General features: G+C 52.0%; 2 long non-coding RNA genes across 6 annotated transcripts; one reads left to right on the forward strand and one right to left on the reverse strand.

The window, feature by feature from the left end:
• Positions 1-629: 629 nt before the first annotated feature.
• On the reverse strand, positions 630-18,155 carry LOC119713097 (uncharacterized). Of its 5 annotated transcripts, none has more exons than XR_005259978.2 (4): positions 14,537-18,155; positions 4,229-4,357; positions 1,179-1,342; positions 630-1,003 (listed from the first exon to the last, which is right to left on the reverse strand). It is a non-coding gene; the product is annotated as an uncharacterized lncRNA (long non-coding RNA). The 5 variants fall into 5 exon arrangements; XR_011804000.1 differs by having other exon boundaries at positions 630-1,006; XR_005259979.2 differs by having other exon boundaries at positions 1,147-1,342.
• On the forward strand, positions 4,241-9,257 carry LOC139999024 (uncharacterized). Its single transcript, XR_011804002.1, has 2 exons — positions 4,241-4,379; positions 5,165-9,257. It is a non-coding gene; the product is annotated as an uncharacterized lncRNA (long non-coding RNA).
• Positions 18,156-18,314: the final 159 nt, after the last annotated feature.

Consider the following 18,314-nt stretch of genomic DNA (forward strand, 5'->3'; position numbering starts at 1 on the left):
CGTGATGAGGTGAGAGGGATTAGCTCATGGCCAGCCCCATGGGAGGGCTTGGGAGACGGAGATTATCCAGCATCAGAGCTGGTAGGCAGCCTCCTCCTACTGCTGCTCGTGGTCCTGCTTTTGCCCTAAAATACAGCCCACAGCATCGCTCCACCTCCTGCATCCCTGCCCCCTGTGGAGCTTCCCAGCTCTTCCAGCCCCTGGAGCAAAGGGGAGAGGAAATGAGGGACAGAAAGAGAGAATAAGGTGAGGGAGGTAGAGTTTTCATCCTAAAAACAGAAAAATCAGGAATTTCACATTGTTCCCGTGAGAAACTGAACAATGTGGATTTTTAATTTAACCGGTTGCTTCATTTATTCTGTTGCAATGTCATCAGACACGACCGTTTTTTGCCAGATGGACTTTGGGCTTTCAGAACAATCACAGCCCCGCACGTGGGTGTACGGGGCAGGTTTTGGGCTCTCTCCCTCTGCACAGCATCATGCAGTGTTCTGGGAGCCTGGGGGTCCTCGCTCAGTAAGAGCAAACACAGGTATTAAAACAGGGCAAATGCAAGATTTTTTTTTTTTTTTTTTCCTACAGTAAGCTGGGAACAAGACAGGATCCAGAATTTTAGTCTTCAGCCTCTGTGACGGTGGGATCTCTTGTATTTTTCATCTTAGACTACACAAATCTCTATTGGCATATAAAAAGAACTATCCGAGACAATCTGAGAATGGCCACATTTCATCCTAGCCAAGTTATTCATTAAAAAAAAAAAAAACTCTGCATATTCTTACGTCATGCATTAGGAAGCTATTACTAATTAGGGACAGATGAATCAATTCAGATAAAATTAAATCCTGTTTCAACTTTTGCCCCAGTTTCCAAATGACTCCTTTCCTGCAGTTTGCCTGGAGTGCTTGCCTTGCGCCTCTTGTGGCTTGCGCTGCGTGCTGGTGGCTCTGGCTCGTGGGATGAGGCCTCGGCCTGCTCAGAAGGATAGGATGTGGGATGCTCTGTCCTGCTTAAATGGAAGCAAAAAGAAGAGCTGTGTGCATGCTTCTCAGCAAGGAAACCTCAGACTGAATAAGCCTCTAGGGGACATGAATATAAACCCAAGTTTTGGTTTGCTGAAGAAAAAAAAAAAAAAAAAAAAGAATTTACATTAATCAAAAACCTCTTAAGAGATTCCTAACCCAGTTTCCCAGACTCGAGGAGCTCTGCAGACAGGATTCCCACTGGCTGGGTCTCGGCTGGGTCGCAGGCTCTGCTGGCATCTCTCTTTGCCTCGGCAGTCGGTCCGAGCATCTCCGGCCAAAAAGCAGCGCGGCATTAATCGAAGGGGATTGCCCACCAACACCTGCCAAAGCGAAGAAAACCCCGGGGTTTCTTCATCAGAACGAGTCACCTGGGGCCGAAGGAGCGTGTGCCTACGGAACGGCATCCAGGGCAATGCTGGCGTGTCAGCATAAGCACATTTACCGCTGATTTATAATCAGGCACGCAAGCGGAAAATTGGGTTTGCAGAGCTGGAACAGACACCGGCAGTATTCCCCCTCACCAAGCTGAACCCCCGAGCTTTCTGAAGGTCATTGATCATTGGGATCACAACCCCTTGGGAACGGCTCCGCAGCAATGCTGCGTTCCACAAAATTTCCTCACTGGCCACTAAATGCAGGGAAAGCTTCTCCAGCCACATCCCAGCCCAGGGTTTGTTCTTCCCCAAATACAACCTGTCACGAAGATATTAACAGCGATCTTTCCTCCTGGGCAGAGAGCTGAGGAGTCCCCGTTAACAGTGAGCACAGGTGACAGTCCCGTGACAAATCAGTGTTTGAGTCAGGCTCCGCGTTTTACAAGCTGGTTTCCAACACAGTTTCTAACAAGAAAAACTTGATATTTTTCCCAGAAAAACATATGCAAATCTCATTTCTCTGTTTCTTGCTAAAAGATTTTTTTTTTTTTTTTTTTTTGCTGTGTCATCCTCCTCAGAGTGTTAGCAGCTTGGATGTCTTCAGGGGTGAAAAGGTAAAGGGAAAGATTCAAAAGAAAGGTGGATCTGGGTATACGTCCTGATGCACTCGTTAGCCAGATTTATGAGTGTGTGTTCACCACCGAGGTGACTCAAAGCCTCCTATGGGCACCGTATTTCCTATAAGGCATCAGCCCTGCCTGCTCTCAGGGGGACAGCCCCTCTGGATGGAACATTTTGGGGGGAATTTCCACTCTTTGTGGCTGAGGTTTCCAACCAAGCTGGTGCTTGGGGACGTGGTTCAGTGGGTGACATTGGTAGTAGGGTGATGGTTGGACCAGATGAGCTGTAATTCTGTGATTCTCTGTAAATCCTCAGTTTCTACCAGCGCAACCCTCAGCTCAAAACAGAGCCCCAGGGCTGAGGCTGCCGAGCTGCTCTGGACTGCAGCAGCGCTGGGGGATGTTCCTCACTAGCTTTCAGGAGCCCATCAACCCCTTTCTGCTGTAAATCCTGAGAAGCCCACCCTTTTACACCCCATTTTCCAGCCACATCACGCCTGGGTGAATTAACACAAGGAACAGCGACAGGGTCAGGGGCAGTGTTAGAGGGACTGCAAATGTTTTTTGGTGTGGAGGAGCCTCCAGGCATCCCTGCAGACCTGCATGGCGCTGCCCAGGGCTGTTGGAGGCAAAACCAACAGTGTACAAACGTATTTTGGAAGCCTCCTTGCGAACATGCAAAGAACAAACCGCAGGAGGCTGCTGGGTTCGGCCTTGCAACATTTGCAGCTCAGCCTCGACACGGCAAAGGGAAAGCAGTTGTGCTGTAGATGAGCGGGGAAGGGGCCAGAGATGTTTCAGGCAGTTTTCCACTTCCCAGCTCATTTGCAACGTATGCTGCTTGGGTCTGACTCCAGCGCTGGAGCTCTCCTTCCCCTCCAACCAGGCTCTGTTTTTCGTAGGAACAGCGAGAAGGTTTCCAGCCACCATGAGCCCATGCCAAGTCTCCAAACAAATCTGTTTGAAGGTTCCCGGTCTGGGAGTGATTAGTCCAAGATGGGGGGAAAAAGAGACAGAGAAAGGGGGGAAAAAAAATCAAGATAAGAAAACCTTTCCTGCAGGAATATTGTATTGCGATTATTTTGTTGTTTTGTTTTGTTTTTATGAACTCTCTGGGCTCTTGCTGCATGTTCATCTCCAATTTGCCTGCGGTAAACAACATGCCTTTCAATGAGGCAGGAAGAAACTGAAGCTTGGTTCAGGCCATCGCCAAGGCTTTCATTCCTGTGCGTGGCCTTCACAGCCAGCAGCAAACACACTGCCTGGGCACAGCACCGCAGCCCAGGGGGCAGCGGCTGGAGGTCACCTCGGCCACCCCTGGGCACAGAGAAGAAACACCTTCCCGGGCCAACCAGCGGCTGGAAGGGCTCTGGCCATGGATTAAATCGCTTAAAGCGTTTTCAAAACCACCCCTACATGATATCTTGGCTTCCAAGAGGAGCATGTGGGAATGCGGCCACTACGGCGGCACTCCGTTCGTTCTGCTGATGCTCTTTTTGCACGAGAAGACTCCCATGCACCGAGAGTGCAACAAGCTGGGATTATTCACAGGCTTGATTCCTGGCGTGGCAGTTAACAGCTCTTTATGCAGGGAAGAAATCCAACCTCCAGGTTTGTGGTTCAGGGACAGGCACCGCAAGAGCTCCTTACCTGCGCCGTGCAGTGAGCCAGTTTCCTGCCCCCAAACCAGGGCCATCTCCACCACCTGCGTGCCCTCCAGAGTGTACATTCATAAAAAAAAGGAGCTTTTCATCTCCTCCATCACTGCCCGCAGTGATGGAGAGCCCATAGGGTTTTACAGAGACATGGGGAATATGTAGGGTTAAAAGCAGCCCTGGCTCCGTTGAAAGTGATTGCAAAATCCCCTTTGGCTCGGTGGAGCAATTTTCCCACCACCATCACCCATTCTTTCTTCCCAGAAAGGTACAGGACATGACGGGAAGTTACAGCCAGAGCTGGGCAAAAAGTACAGATGTTTTATTATGAATACGTGCTGGTATTTCTGTAGCAAACCCAGTCCTGTGGCCATGCCTTTCAGCTTTGTTTTTGCGAATGCTCCAGGGAGCTAATTTAAAAAGCAGGTGTGCTCACCAAAACATGACCCCGGTGCCGGTCCCGTCAGCAGGGAAGGGGAAGGTAACTTTTGAGGAAGGCACAGACCCATCGAGCCCCAGCAAAGCTATCATTCCTTGCAACAGAGCCAAGACTTTACCTCTGGACTCGCTTCGAGCTCTCCCCTGACACGCTCCCGAGAAGCCAGTTGTCCTATTTTTGGTCGAGGCTGCAGGCTGCCCTGCAAACGTGGGCTCTGGAATTCACACACAGCGCACTGGAAGCCGTCCTGCAGGTGGCAAGGAGAAAAGGTAATAAACCCATCATGTCTCTCCAGCAGAGAACCAGACACAGATCCTACGGCAGCCACGGTTTGGGAGGTTTCTTGCAAAAAATGTTGCGGGACAGAGGTGTTTGCAGAACCTTCCTGAATCATTTAAACGGTTAAGAAATTACAGTAATTCTGGTCTTTCCTAGGAAAACCTCCAAAAACATCCATAAGCTAATAGGAGCTTGGAAAGGGCTGTTTAATCATTGCTATCATCATCTCTGCACTGATAACAGCTTCTGCTGAGCTGTTCATTCCAGGGTCACTGGGAAAATCAGGGGTAGTGCTGACGGGAAGGTGCCACTGAGGGGGGAATGAGGGTGTAGGGGGATGGCTCTGGGCAGCTAATGAATTTATTCAGGGTGAATAAGCCCCTTGTGGTAAGCAGAGCTCCCTAATCTCCCTCTCTCGTGGTGTAACTGCTCCGATGGTATCAGATCTTTGCTCTAACTGGCAATTTTTCCTACCAATTACCCACCGGTTACAGTCCATCTCCCTCTGAAATAACAGGCAGGTCATTAAACTCAAATTCCAATAGGATGATAAGGGAATTTATTGCCGAGATGATCACTGAAGCCATGGTGATGAATGGGCTCAGAAGGATTTTAGGGCATTATTTCCCAGAGCTCACCAGCCAGTTATCCTCCACCCGGCACTTTGTGTCTGTAGCTTGGAGGCTGTCTCCTCGATGGCTTTTCAGTTCTCTTTCGGGGGGTTATTTCTGTATGGGGGTGTGCATGTAACTCCAGGCTCTATTTTTCTTTTCAGGCTTCTATTTACCTTGCAGCTCTTCTTGTTCAGGAAACAAGGCAACGACAATTAGCCCCGTGATAGGGATGCTGCTTTTGACTGGATTTGTTGTACTTGGCTCCCTGTCAGCAGACAGGTTTGGGATGAAAAAGGTGCACGTTTACGGCCCTTTAATCATTCCTGGAGCGCAGCGCCGTGCAATAAAAGGAGCTCCTTTGCTTTTGAAGCTGGTGAGAAGATGCAGTTTTAAGATCAGCTCCCCACTGCTGCTCAGCTCCAAGATTTAGGTTGTTCGGCTTCCCCTCCTAGAGGTGAGCCTGGCGGCTTTATCAGAAGCTGTTTAATAGCAGAGATGGATCAAAGAGAAAGATTCCCAGCTGCGGCCCAATAAATTCTGGCACAGGCTGCTGGTAAAGCAGGCGATCATCTGAAGGGCTGGCCCTGTCCATGGCACAGTTTGGGCTTTTTAATGATCCCAACCTTCAGGAGCAGAAAAAATTGTGTTCGCTCTCCTTCAGCCAGCCCAGTTCAGACCAGTGGCCAGCACCAAGCAATGCAGAATGAAGGAAATCACTAAAGTGCTATTTCTGCTGAGGAGAAGGAAGAACTGGACCGCTTTTAGCAGCCCTGGGAGGCATGAAAACCTACCAGAAAGCCCCAGCAGCTTCTGCAGACGAAGTTTTTCTCTCCGAGCCAAATTCTTCAGTGTCCTTTTTTCTTTAAGTGTCTTCTGCTAGATCACTCTGCAGAAGCCATGGGATGGCCAAAGCAGTCACCGCTGCCTTGTAGCAGCCCTAGTACAACAGCCAGCCTGCTGACAGCGCGTGCATGCCATGGGAAAATGGCAGAAAAATCTGAATATAACTGAGGGCACGGGTTTATGAATTGTCTTGGCAAAAACATGACCTTAAAATTTGCAACCGTACCCTGACAATGTCCCGACAAGGAAGGGCAGGGGGGCACTTCCCAGGGATTATAACCAGCTGGAAGATTTAACCCCGGCTGTTTTTCTCATTCGCGGCAATATGATCGGGGTTAACATGCCTTTTTGTTATTATAGCCCGTGTGGATTTCTCTTCTGGGGCGCAGAAAGACAATTTCCTAATGGAAAGTGCTGCCCCTTCCCCTAGCTCTGCCTTTGCCCCAGCAGGGCACAGCCCTTGGGCGCAGCTCCTTGTGCCAGCACGGCCAGGCCTGGCAGCTATGCTGGAGCACGAGCTGGTTTTACAGAATTGCTCCCAAGTTCTACTCTTTTATGGTGGGAAGGAACAGGAATTACACACAGCGTTTATTTTTAGCTATATTTTTGCGTTATTTTAGCTGCTTTTTGGTTTTGCCTCTGCAGATGGGTAAGGAAGAGATAGGGCAAGCCACCTGCACTGAACAGCCCCCCACGTTTGTCTACATCAAAATAATTCAGAAAAAAAAAATGTCACAGTGGAAAATCATTTCTAAAAGAGCCCAAACCTTTCTATTCCCTTTAAGACTGGGGCAGCAATTGCACCTCTGGGAATCTCCCTGTGTCACAAGGAGCAAATGCAAGGAGCTGGCACCTCAGCAGCTCTCCCATCAGAAACCCACCCCAGTGGCTGCTCCCCCCCAGCAGGCTACTGGGAGATGTTGCAGCAGTTGGCTCATCCTTGGTGCTCGTGTCTTCCCCCCATAAAGAGAGATCTGGACCTGCTGTGGCTCTGCTCTGCTGCTGTTGGGAGATCATTAGTCTGATTGAGCAGGGCCTCAGCTACAGCATCTCGTGGCGAGAAAGGTCCAAGGGGTTTAGAAGCAGGAGCCCTTGCTAAATTTATCCTGTGCTTAAAATTGACCAGAGGGTGAACGTTTGATCTGTGTTCAGCCTTTCCCCACTTTCCGAAGATAGTCACATTTGCGGATCTGAAGTCTGGATCTAATATATAGCACAGTATTAATAGATGTTGGAAAGGGTTGCTACAAGCTATTACTGAGGCAAAGTAAAAGAAATCAGATGTTTATATACAATTATGCTATTGTGCAGAGCAGCGGCCAGGAGAAAGCAGAGACAGCAAGAAGGAAAAGTGCCTTTCTGCGCCTTGGGATGGCGTCGAGATGGACAGATAGCGAGAGGAAGGCATGAGAGGGGCTCGGATTTCGCTGCCATCCGTCCTGCAGAGCTGTGCAGGGGAGGAATGAGGCCCAGACCCGTGGAGGGGTTACCCCTGTTTGCTGTGCCCCCCCTGCGTGGCACCAAGCCTTCCCCCTGCCCGCGGTGCCAGCAGCGCCCAGCCGACAGCACAGACAGCGCCCAGAGGGGCTGCTCTGCTCTAAGCCAAAAAAGCAATTTTCAGAGATTTTGCTCCACTCCTGCAATCAGCTGGCCCTACAACCCACCCCGCAGACATCAGCAATCCCAGCAAATCAAAGGCGTTTCACCTGCGCCTTCACCTTGAGGGTGGCCACGTTTCCCTCTGAAACACACACACCTGCGCATCAGCTCCACGCTGCTAAAAACCCTCTAACCTCCTCCCAAACCCCCTAACAGAGGGCTCCCCGGGCAGCTGTGGTGCTGAGCCAGCCTGCAGTGGTGCTGGCTACTCTGCGGCAGTGCCTCGGGGCACCCCTGAGCCTTTTGGGGACGGCGGGGCTGCGGTGGCACCCAGCAGGCAGGCAGACACCACATCCCACCCGGAGCTCGCTCCTCACCGCAGGCACGGGTTGCATGCAAAGAAAAAAAATCCTCCAGCATCCCCGGGATGTTCCCATCGCAGCTCCCCGGCCGTCCACGCGGCCCATGGGAGGGTGAAGGCAGCAAGAGGGGGAAGAGAGATAAACAATTTCCTACGGAGTCATGGCTCAAGCCCATCTTACAAGAAACACATGGTCCCTGACACAATATTTAGCTCTACTGTAACATGGTCCATTTGGAGGCTGGTGGCTGTGTGGAGAGCTGTAGTAAAACATTCTTTGCTAGTAACAGAGAGAGAGAGAGAGAGAAAAACCCACCCTTAATAATAATAATTGTGGTTAACTCCATAAAGGCTGGAGAACAGGATGGCAGCAGAGCTGCTCCTGGAGCAGGGACCTGCTTTGGCATGGAGCAAAGCCCCCGGCTCTGCCAGCCTGAAACGCGTTTCCCAGCGGGTGCTGACCCCTTGGCTTCGCCCCGTTAGACCCAGAGGAACGGAGCCAGCATCTTTTGGGGCTGGATTTTTTCCTTCAGTGTGCTGTTCCTCTGCTCAGAACAGTCCCGGGGAGGGTCATGATGTTAAGCCAAAGAAAAAGCCTCTTTTTTTTTTTTTTTTTTTTTTTAATTTTTATTCAACTTTTCTGCTCGTTAGCTCAGGAACTTACAGTTGGAGTTGTCACTAGGCTCCTCCTGCCAACATATTGCAGGGCTTCGCAGGAGTTACATCATTTGGCCTCGGCGGACCAGCTAAGTGGAAACACATTTGCATTCGCTCGCTTTGCTCGGGCTCCTTCTCGTTTCTCCCCGGCTCCACAACACAGAGCATGAGGTCAGGCAGCTCTCGGTGCCTGTGGGGCCCTGTGCCGGGGCACCCTGCAGCTTGTGTCCCATGGGTGCCTCCTTGGGACCATCCCAAATCCCCCTGCAACATGTCCAGCCCCACGGATCGCCCCTGCCCTGGATGAAAGTCTGGGTATTTAGCTCATCCCGGCACCCTGGCTAACCCCAGCAGGGAGTAATCCCTTCTGCCTCCGTACGTAGAGCCTCTCCTTCCCCTCCCAGCACAGCCCCGTGGTCAGCACTCTGCCTTTCCTGCTCCTTTATTTTCTGCTCTTCAGTGGAAGCCCTGCTTTGCCCCAGAAGGAGTTGTCTTTTTTTATTTTTTCCTGCCATTTATCCAGAAATCAGCTGCTGGGCTCTTCCCTGGGAAGGGCTGCAATTGGCATCAGCGAGGGAGCAGCACGGTCCGTCACTCGGGTCCTTGTTATCAAGAGTGGAGGGAGGGGAAAAAAGGAGCTAAATAGTCATAAAAACTGTTTGTTTCTTTTAATTTCCAACATTAAAGTGTTTCGTAGAATTACCAAAGACAGGGAAGTTCAGAGAGGTTCTTTGCATCTCCCCTTCCCTTTCACAGCCAGAAAGTTCAAGCGGAGGATTTTCATTTACAATTAACACTGGTACATCTTTCATCTCACAGCCTCAGGGCAGAAAATGATGTGCTTCTCAGCTCTCAGGGTCCCTGCTGGTGGGAGCAGGTGAATTATCAGGATGTCAGTCACCAGGAAGAGCAATATATACCTGCACCTCTCCAGAATAGGTGTCTGGAGTTAGCAGTGGCCAGGAAAACAGGGCACGGACAGCCCTGGCTGCAGGAGCAGCCTGCCAGCACCATGGTGAATTTCTCCCCAAACCAGGCATCCCAATTCCCAGAGTTGCCCTCCTTGACACCACACAGGACCAGGAAAAAGGAAGCGCTTTCTGCAAGAGGTTTTTGCACTGAGAAGCTGGGAAAGATGGCAAAGGAAATCCCAGCTAGCCAGGGGAGCTGCGGGACGTGGAGTAATGCTGGTGGCTTCCTCCGGTGCAACCTGGATATTTGCACTCACAGGGTTTGCATCATGGGACAGCTCCTCTGCTAAAGCCATTTCTCGACTAAACATGGAATTTACAGGTCTGGGCCCATTGTAAGGTTTGGCCCTGTCTCAGAGCAGGACACCCCAGGGCCAAACCCAGCACCCCGTGTGGCTACAGAAGGCGTTAGAAGCTTAGCTTGGGAGTGCTGGAGCTCGGGCACCCAGACTGTGCTCTCGCTCCTTTACATCAGGTCATTAAAACCTGAACTTAATGCCTTTCCATTATAAACCAATCAATCAATCAAAATTTTCTCTAAAGAGCTGAAAAGGCAACCAACGCCGGCCCGACCCTGTTACACTCAAGGGCAAATAAGATGCCGCAGAAATAAATACAAATAATGATGCAGATGAAATATTTTGGACGGTGACGGGGCCGTGCTGCGTTAGCATTACCTGCAATCATTTTGTTAGCTCCTCCATTAACAAAACGACAAGGGTGGCTGGCAGCCAGCCATGCCTACAAGGACTCAGCACCCCGGTGCTCCCGGCAAGGAGAAGGGACCCGTGAAAAGCAAGAGCCCATTTGGAGCTTCACCGCTGGGCTGCATCCCAGCCACTCCTCTCCCGGCTGCCACCAGGCTGCTAACAATTACTAAAACAATCATTTGTAATAAAAAAGCAATTAATAAAGTATTCTTTGCGATAATAAAGCCAAGGAGCTGTCCTTTTGGAGGCCACCCATGGGAGCTCCCAAGGTTGATTACTTGCCTCGGGAAACCCGGGGAGAGGAGGCGCCTTGGCGCAGACCCGCCCTGCACAAGCCACCACTTTCCCTGCATCTGCACCACAACGTGACATCGACACCAGACTTTCCTCCGGGCTGGGGAGCCACTGACAATTTTTAAGTAAATTTGTGGTCTTCGTTCATTTATTCTCGATGCTGACATTTAGTCATGAGAAAGCAATTTCTTCAGAGAATGTCCCGAGCCTCTCCTGCTTCGGCGTGGGTTTTGTCTGGAGGATGTGGTGCTGGGATGGCTGCGATGACTCATGGCCATGCGAGCCCCACAGGAGGCAGAGGAGACCAAGGAGAGGAGCCCTGGCACGTGGCCTGACGGTGCACATCGTCCCTGGCATGGGGAAAGCAGCCGCTGGGTCCTCCTCCTCCTCCCTTCCTCCCCTCTGCCTTTGAACGCGCTGGGAAGAGAGGCTCTTTTGATTAAAAATGGCAGGGGCTTATTTGTTCAACCTGATACAATCGGATCCTAAAATCAGGACGTTAATTACTCCCATGTGCCTGATCAAACAGCCGGAGCTGCTCACCTAGCTAGAGATAACCTTCAGCAGCAAGGCAGGTGGTGCCCGTGGCCCCCCGCACGGCGAGCGCTGCAGGAGTGTTTCTCATCCCAAATGGGATCTGATGGCTGCACAAACGACAGCCAGTCTGAGCCTGGGTTTGCCCTGGTCTCTCTCTGTGGTCTCTCTTTTGTGTTTCTGGCTCCTTTTATCTCCACGGCAAGGACAGGCCAGGTGGTGACGGCGGTGTTTGCACCATGCGTGGTGCGAGGATCCGTTGGAGCCGTGACCCGGAAAGCCGGGGTTTCTCACAAAAATGACGGAGCTCTGGGCTCCCTTGGGAGCTCTCACACAGCCCCTCGGGCTCAGAAGTCATTCCTGTGACTGAGTCAACGGTGCTCTGGAGGCTTTGCTTGCAGGGGAGGGTGGGAGTGGGAAGGAAAAGCAGAGAATTCAGCAAACTGAAGCTGCGTTTCGGTTCTGCCACGGGCACTGTGCCGCCTCTTTCCTTCCAAGCAGGGCTCTCTGGAGACCTGAAATATCCATAGCACTGATGCCCCTCTTGCTCAACTCCACAAGAATTATATTTAAATACGTTTTTCTGCTACAATCTCTCCATCCCTACAGAAGCTGGAAACCCTTTGGGTGCCAGGCTGGGTATGGGCTGCTCCCGGGCCCTCTCCCCATGGAAGATTTCCTGCCCTTGCCCGAACATCCCAGCTGCTTTCTGCACCCGGGGCTGCAGCACCCTTGGGCCGGTGCTGATCCCATCCTGGGAATGCCCACGGCCTTGGATGATGCTGCAGGAATTGTGTCCTCCCCAGCTGGGAATTCACCCCCTGCTCAGCACCCTGCAGGTGAGCCAGCCCCATTTTCCAGGCACTGCTTTCCCCCAAGGGCTGCAGAGCAGCTCAGTCCCGGAGCTCAGCCGCACGAGATGCTGAGCACCTGGTGAGCAGCACAAGACATTCCCAGACACATTTGTTTAGTGTCTGGCTGGGGCTGCTTATCAGCATTGAGTCAGCTGTGTGGGTGAGCTCTTCTTCCTCCTTGTGCTCCAGCACCTCCCCAGGGCCGTTCCTGCAGTCAGAAGGAGTAAAAGCAGCCACTCGTAGCTCAGGCTGTGCCTCACCAGCGAGGCATTTGGAGCAGGGCTCCCAAAAGCCAGCAGCCCTTGCACCAGAAGGTCCCCATCCCACAAAACCCTATCTGCCTGTCCAGCTCCACCAGTGATAGGATGTGGGAAAGCTGTACCCCGGCACAGGGGGGGCACAGGGGTGTGTGGTCCCGGCTCGTTACCAACATGAGGAGCACAGAGCGGGGATTTCAGCCTCTTGCCCCTACCTTGGGGCAATTCCCTTGGGTTCCACCAACCCCTGCCTGGGTAGGGTTCGAGTCAGTGCGGCGAGGGAATGCGATGCCACGAGGGAACGTGATCCCTCAAAGAGAGCACTCACTTTTTGCACCCTCAAAGAGAGCAGCAGCACGAAGGGCAGGTTCCCCTCATCCTGCCACACGCTGAGCCCAAACCCTTTCCCTGGTAAAACCACAGCCAAGCAGAGAGCAGGGAACTGCCCCGATTCCCAGCCGGGACTCCACTGGGAATTCACCCGGCTTGGCACAGAGGTGCCCCAGCACCTCCAGCACCCCCAGGGGCTCAGGAGGGACCCAGAGCATCCCTCCTCGGGGTGCCCCAGCTGCTGGGTGCCCGCTGCCCGGCGAGGTGCTCCAGGAGCTGGGGAAAAGGCAAGCGTTAGCACCATCTAGTGATGCTGGCTGCGGGGCTGGCGGGCAGGCTTTGGTGCTCAGGGTGTCCCGTCCCAAGGACAGGGTGAGGGGACAGTGCCAGAGGCAGGGAACTGGGGTAATCCCACCCCAGGGGTAGGTGTGGGGTGGTGGGAATGCTCTGGGCTGTGCTCACTGAGCACCCCACAGCTCGGGCTGGGACACCGGGACCCTGCCCTGAAGGTGCAGAGGATGCTGATGGCAGCAGGATCCTGCCTGGGCTCCCGGGACGTGGTGGCATTTACTAGCAAGGGTCTTGGGGGAGCAGGTAATTTTCTCCAGGAGCCATTCCCCAGAACCATGTGAATTTACCAATCTCAGCTTTCATTTGAAAGCGCTTATTGGAAATGTTAGGGAAATACGAGTGAAAGGAGTGGCAGGACTTCAAAGGTGAAAAGCCAAGTGAAGGATGCGCTAGATACTGAATTTTAGAGATGAGCTGTAAAAAGACAGCTTTACTTAATGAAAAATTTCACAATATCAAGGGTCAATGTGGCCTGTTTCATACTAAAAGCAAAATTGTTAAAAGTCACAAGATTTGCCCAGAAAATCATCCCTGCCCAGGATGTGCATCTCTGAGACTGGGGCGTCTCCAGGCTGGTTTTGTAAAACTGCGCTTCGAGCACTGAAGTGGCACCAAAAGCCTGCTCTGCTCTCACACTTTTGGAGGGAAGTTGATTTTATTTTAAAGTCACAGCTTTCAAGATAAACCTCATGGTTTCTGGTACCAGACTGGGATCAGAAATGATGCACTTTGCTAACAAATCTCTTATCCTGGCAGCCACTGGGCTCCTAACACCTCATATTCATCATATTCCAGTGTTTTGCCCAATTGCAACTGAATTCCCAAGCACCCTGTCCCCGAAAGAGCTGGTACCTAAAACACAACTAGGAGCAGCCAGGCAATTTGACAATTTTGGCAAAAGCATGGATAAATGCAGTTATTATAATAGCAGCGAGCATTAGGGAAAGGATTTCCAGCCTCACTCTTTAGGGTTTAGGTTGATCTGTCGTTATTGAAGACCAGGACGAGACTTAATATCAGCAGGCACATGGCTCTGCCTGCTCCCAGAGCAGTGCATTTGACTGCTGTAAGAGCTGCAGGTGGGTTTCAAGACCCATTTAACCTGGGATTTCCCATGTCCTCCCCGAACAAGGTCTGACCATATCACCCACAGAGCATCACCTTGCTTTAGCCTGCACCCGACGCTGTCTGCACCTCCCCTGTGCCGATGCCTCTGTGAGAGGTGAGCATTTTGTCCCTCTGAGCAGGAAGGCAGCTGCCCAGCCCACAAATTCCCACTCCCCATCAGTTTGGGACCCGCAGCAGTGCTGTGCTTGGCTTTGCTCTGCTCACAGCCCAGCCCATGAAGGGGACAGCCCGAGCACAGGGCTGCTGCCCACGCCTCCAAAACTGAGCCCAAGCTCTTGCTGCCAGCTCCATGCTGTCTCTCCCTTTGGAAAGGAATCCACGGCGTGTCCCTCGGCTGACAAGCAGTCCCCCCCGTGTCCAGGGGCCCACTGGCCCTTTCCTAGGTGAGCTAAGCGAGCACAAACGTCCTGCCTAAACAGCACCGGAGAGGAGGCAGCTGGAGCCGAACGCGCGGTTCTTGTGCAGGCTCCCTTTCCAGTGAGTCATAAAAGTTCCTTGGCAGCTGCCTCTGTGTATCTAATTGGGATCAGGTTAGGGGCAATGTGGATAGCTGAGGATGGAAAATATGTGTCGGATTTACTCCTCTGTCCCACCACTGATCTGAGGGCTTGGGAACTCTGCTGCTGGAGCCCTGTGCTACTCACCAGCTCCTTTCTCTCCGTGCAGAGCCGTGCAGGGTCCAGGGGCTTGTTCTGCTCCTCATTCCCTGCCAGAGGCTGTCCTTCGCCCTTCTCCACGTGCCCCTCCACATCCCCCTTTTAACCCAAGGCAGAAGCATTGCCTTGCCACGTTGGCTGGGCAAAGAGGCGGCCACAGAGCTGGGGGAGCTGGGCACAGCAGGAAGCAGCCTCGGGTGCCGCAGGCACTCGGCATGACTCACATTACCCAGGCCACAAAAGAGGCGTGAGGACTGAGCCTTTTCCATCTCCTTTTTGTCTGGGAGCAGCGGCACTGGCAGTCCCTGCCCCTCTCAGCAGGCAGATGGGGAGCAGCAGCATCCTCCTGCCCCTCTCGCAGAGTTTTGCTGGCTAGCAGAGACACGGCAGAGCTCTTGTTCACAAAAAACATAGTAATTCCCCCCAAAACATCCCTCTGGACCCACAGCGAAGGGAAGAAGGACCAGCACAAAGCTCTTGGAAAGAGATTCCCAGGAAATGGAGACACCAAATAGCCCCTGAAATCCCGACAGAGATGGAGCTCTTGGCAAAGTGCAGAGCCATGCTTTATAATAGATCTATATTTGGTTGAGAGAAAGAAAAGCCCCTCTAAGGAGCCTCTGCTTTCAAGGCAGAAACGAACACCCTGCTTTGAACAGAGCCTGAACAGAAAAAAAAAAAAAAAGAAAAAAAAAGAAAAAAAAAAAAAGAAAAAAAAAGGGGAGGGGGGGGGGAGAACTCTACAGAAAACTCCTAAGAGGCTGCAAACTTCTGCCCTTCTCCTGTGTACAAAAGAAATCCACCGGGCTCTGCCCATCAGCTCACCATCACCACCCAGGACACAGATCCTCACCAGGCCTGTGGGCAAAGGACAGAGCCGATTGCTCTTTTCACAGCAATTTCTCTGCCTGAAGTGGACACTTTGAGAGAAAAAAAGGGAAGTGAGCAGAGCCCATACAGTCTCACGGGGCCAGATGTGGGACATCTCCCTGCCAAGCTCCCGGCTTGCATCTTCCCCCCGTGTCCCCTTCTTGGCAGACACCTCCAGGGGCTCCTCGAGGTGGAGCACATCTCACTTTCTCCTTTTTCCCTACAAGGGTGTTGAAGACCCTAGGAAAAGCATGGATTTGGCTTTAGTGCTCCCACACTGACAATCCTGAGCTGTCAACACAGCATCTTAAAAGATCTTCTCACCCGGCTTAGCCAAGGAGGATCGGTGCTGGGGCTGCTCCGTGCCAGACGGGGCTCACTTGGTGATTTCCCTGCTGCTCAATGGGGCAGTTCCCCACGGGGCTGGGAACTGGGAGCAACAGCACCATCCCAATCCAACCTCATCACAGCCACTGGAGTCCATATGGGACTAGTTCCCACACCAGCCTCCAAATGCCTAGGGCTGCAGAGGGATGGCCAGGAGGGAAGGGTTATTTTGGGCAGAGGGGAAGGTGCAAGCAAGGCTCATCCCAGCAGGGAGGATGCTCTGGGGGCTGTTTTTAGAGCTCATTGCTGGATGTTCCTGGCTGCCAGCCCGGCAGCGAGCCCCTGCCCGCGGTGAGGACGAGCCCGTGGAGCATCTGCCCTTTGGTTGGGATGTGCTCGCTCCTCTGCTGTTGTTTTTGTAAGCTTCTTCCCGATGGCTCGTGGCGTGATCGCCAAAGGAACTTTGCCCTCTCTCAGCTCACACTTTTGGTAAGAGAATCAGCTTGGGTTTTTGCCAAAAAGCAAAACGTGAAAAATAAAATAAAATAAAATAAAAATATCCTGTGTTTTAAATTTAAAATCTACACTATCGGGGTGTTTGTAAAGGACAATCCCAATTTTAAAATATCTCTACAAAAATTCTAAAGCATTATTTTGACCAAAAAAATAAAAATAAAAATAAATAAATTGAAGGACTGTTTCAGCAGAAAAGCTGCTCCTGGACACTGTGGCACTCGCAGCCACCAGGGACTCACAGGGCTCGAGCAGATGCTCAACCTTTATCTGGAGAGAGACAGAACAAGGGCTGAAACAAGTGCAGGGAGGAGCCGCAGCCCTCCCGTTTCAGGACACGAAGCTCTGAGGGATGGGAACTTCTGGGAGGTCACCGCTGGGGTAGGATGTTGAGCAACGAGGACCATCGGTTTGGTGTCTGATCCGCTCAGCGATCGTGCTCATCCTAAATTCCTGACGTTTCGCAGGGGAAGGCGTTTTAGGTTGACATCCAAGAGGGGAACCGTTGGCTCCAGGTCCTGGCTCCGTGCAGGACCAGGAGCACGAAGCCCCGACTCATCCCAGCGGGCCAGCAGTGCCGGAGCCGGGCTCCCTGCTCCTCTTTGGGAGCTATTTAGAAATCATGGAAGTCAATAAATCTTTGAAGTTATTTTGGGCTGGAACCCAAAGATGTTTAATCGGAAGCAGATGCCGGTGGAGGTCTTTCCTGGAAGGCTGGTGTGCGGGGCTTTAAAATGGAGAGAAAATTTTATTCTTGTTGCTAGATGTTAACAACCATGACTTAAAAAATATTTCAGCCCTCTTCCTGGATGTGTCATGGGGTGCCTTGCGCCGACGACAGGCCACGATTAAACATTTCAGAGCAGTTCAAAACCAGATGAGAACTGGGCTTTGGTGAATCCCCCCGCCTCATTCCATTTGTTTAGGCTACGTGCTCCTGCAAAGTCTGCCGTGGATGGGCAGACAGCTGGGGGATCAGCAGCGGTCTTCTCCATCCCCGGTGCCCTTGGGCTGCTTTGCCTTGGGAGAAAAACACAGTGCCTTTTGGATTGCCTCCAGCTCTACAGAGCGGAGCTGAATATCTCTAAAACCGCTGCTTTCTGCAAGGGAACAATCTGCCAAGGCCCGGCGCTGGGAAGCTGCCCTGCAGACGAGGTTTGCTGCCGTGTTCCAGCCCCAGCAGCCTGGGATCCCCATGCCACAGCCTCACCCCAGCCCTGCCCGGGGCTCCCAGCCTCTGCCCTGAGCCCTCTGCAAGGCAAAAGATGCCCCCGGCTCCCCAACCTGCATCTGAAGCCCTCAGCATCACATCGAAGGCAAGGGGCAGGAGCCAGTCCCTATTATTTTTCCTACCCCGTAACAACCAAAAGGTGAGAAGAGTGCTAGCACCCTGCAGCCACACACTTTGCTGTAAGGAGCCACAAGAGGGCATTAGCTTTATATTTTTCCCCACCCAGACAAATCCAAGACAATTTCTGGCTAATGGTCCATTTTCCCGTGCCCAAGTACAACTGTGGGAATATTATCTTGTGAATCCTAATGCTGTAAGAAGATGGGTTGGCTAATAACAGCGAGCCTGACTTTCTTCTCATTCTTCTAATTTGGCTTTTTAGTCCCCTCCACGGAATAAGAGAAAGGCGGGGAGCATTCCCTCTATGTGGGAAAAGGAGAATATTTCAAAAATTTAAAAAAAAAGAAAGAAAGAAAAACAACAAAGGAACCCAAGCCACAACACTGTCAGAGCCTGAAGAGATGGAATCAGAATTAGCAACCAGATTTTTGAGAATGCTGCAAAACCCTGTACTCCCCGTGTGCCGACAATTTTTTTAGGTAACGAAAGTAGGTTCGCCGTGCCTGCTGGCAGCCAGCGCTTCCTCTCGAGTTTGATGAAGGAGATATTTCCTACCCCGACAGCATCTGTGCTCATGCGTGCCTGGTGTCACTCCAAGGCATCCCGCTGTCCTTAGCTGAGTTCATTGCCTCCGGTATAATTAGGCTTGCTGGATGAGGGCCGGGTGCTGTGAGTACCCTGTGAGTGTGCGGGGATATTTTTTAA

The sequence above is a fragment of the Anas platyrhynchos genome, chromosome 18, assembly GCF_047663525.1.
Source record: "Anas platyrhynchos isolate ZD024472 breed Pekin duck chromosome 18, IASCAAS_PekinDuck_T2T, whole genome shotgun sequence".
Classification (NCBI taxonomy): domain Eukaryota; kingdom Metazoa; phylum Chordata; class Aves; order Anseriformes; family Anatidae; genus Anas; species Anas platyrhynchos.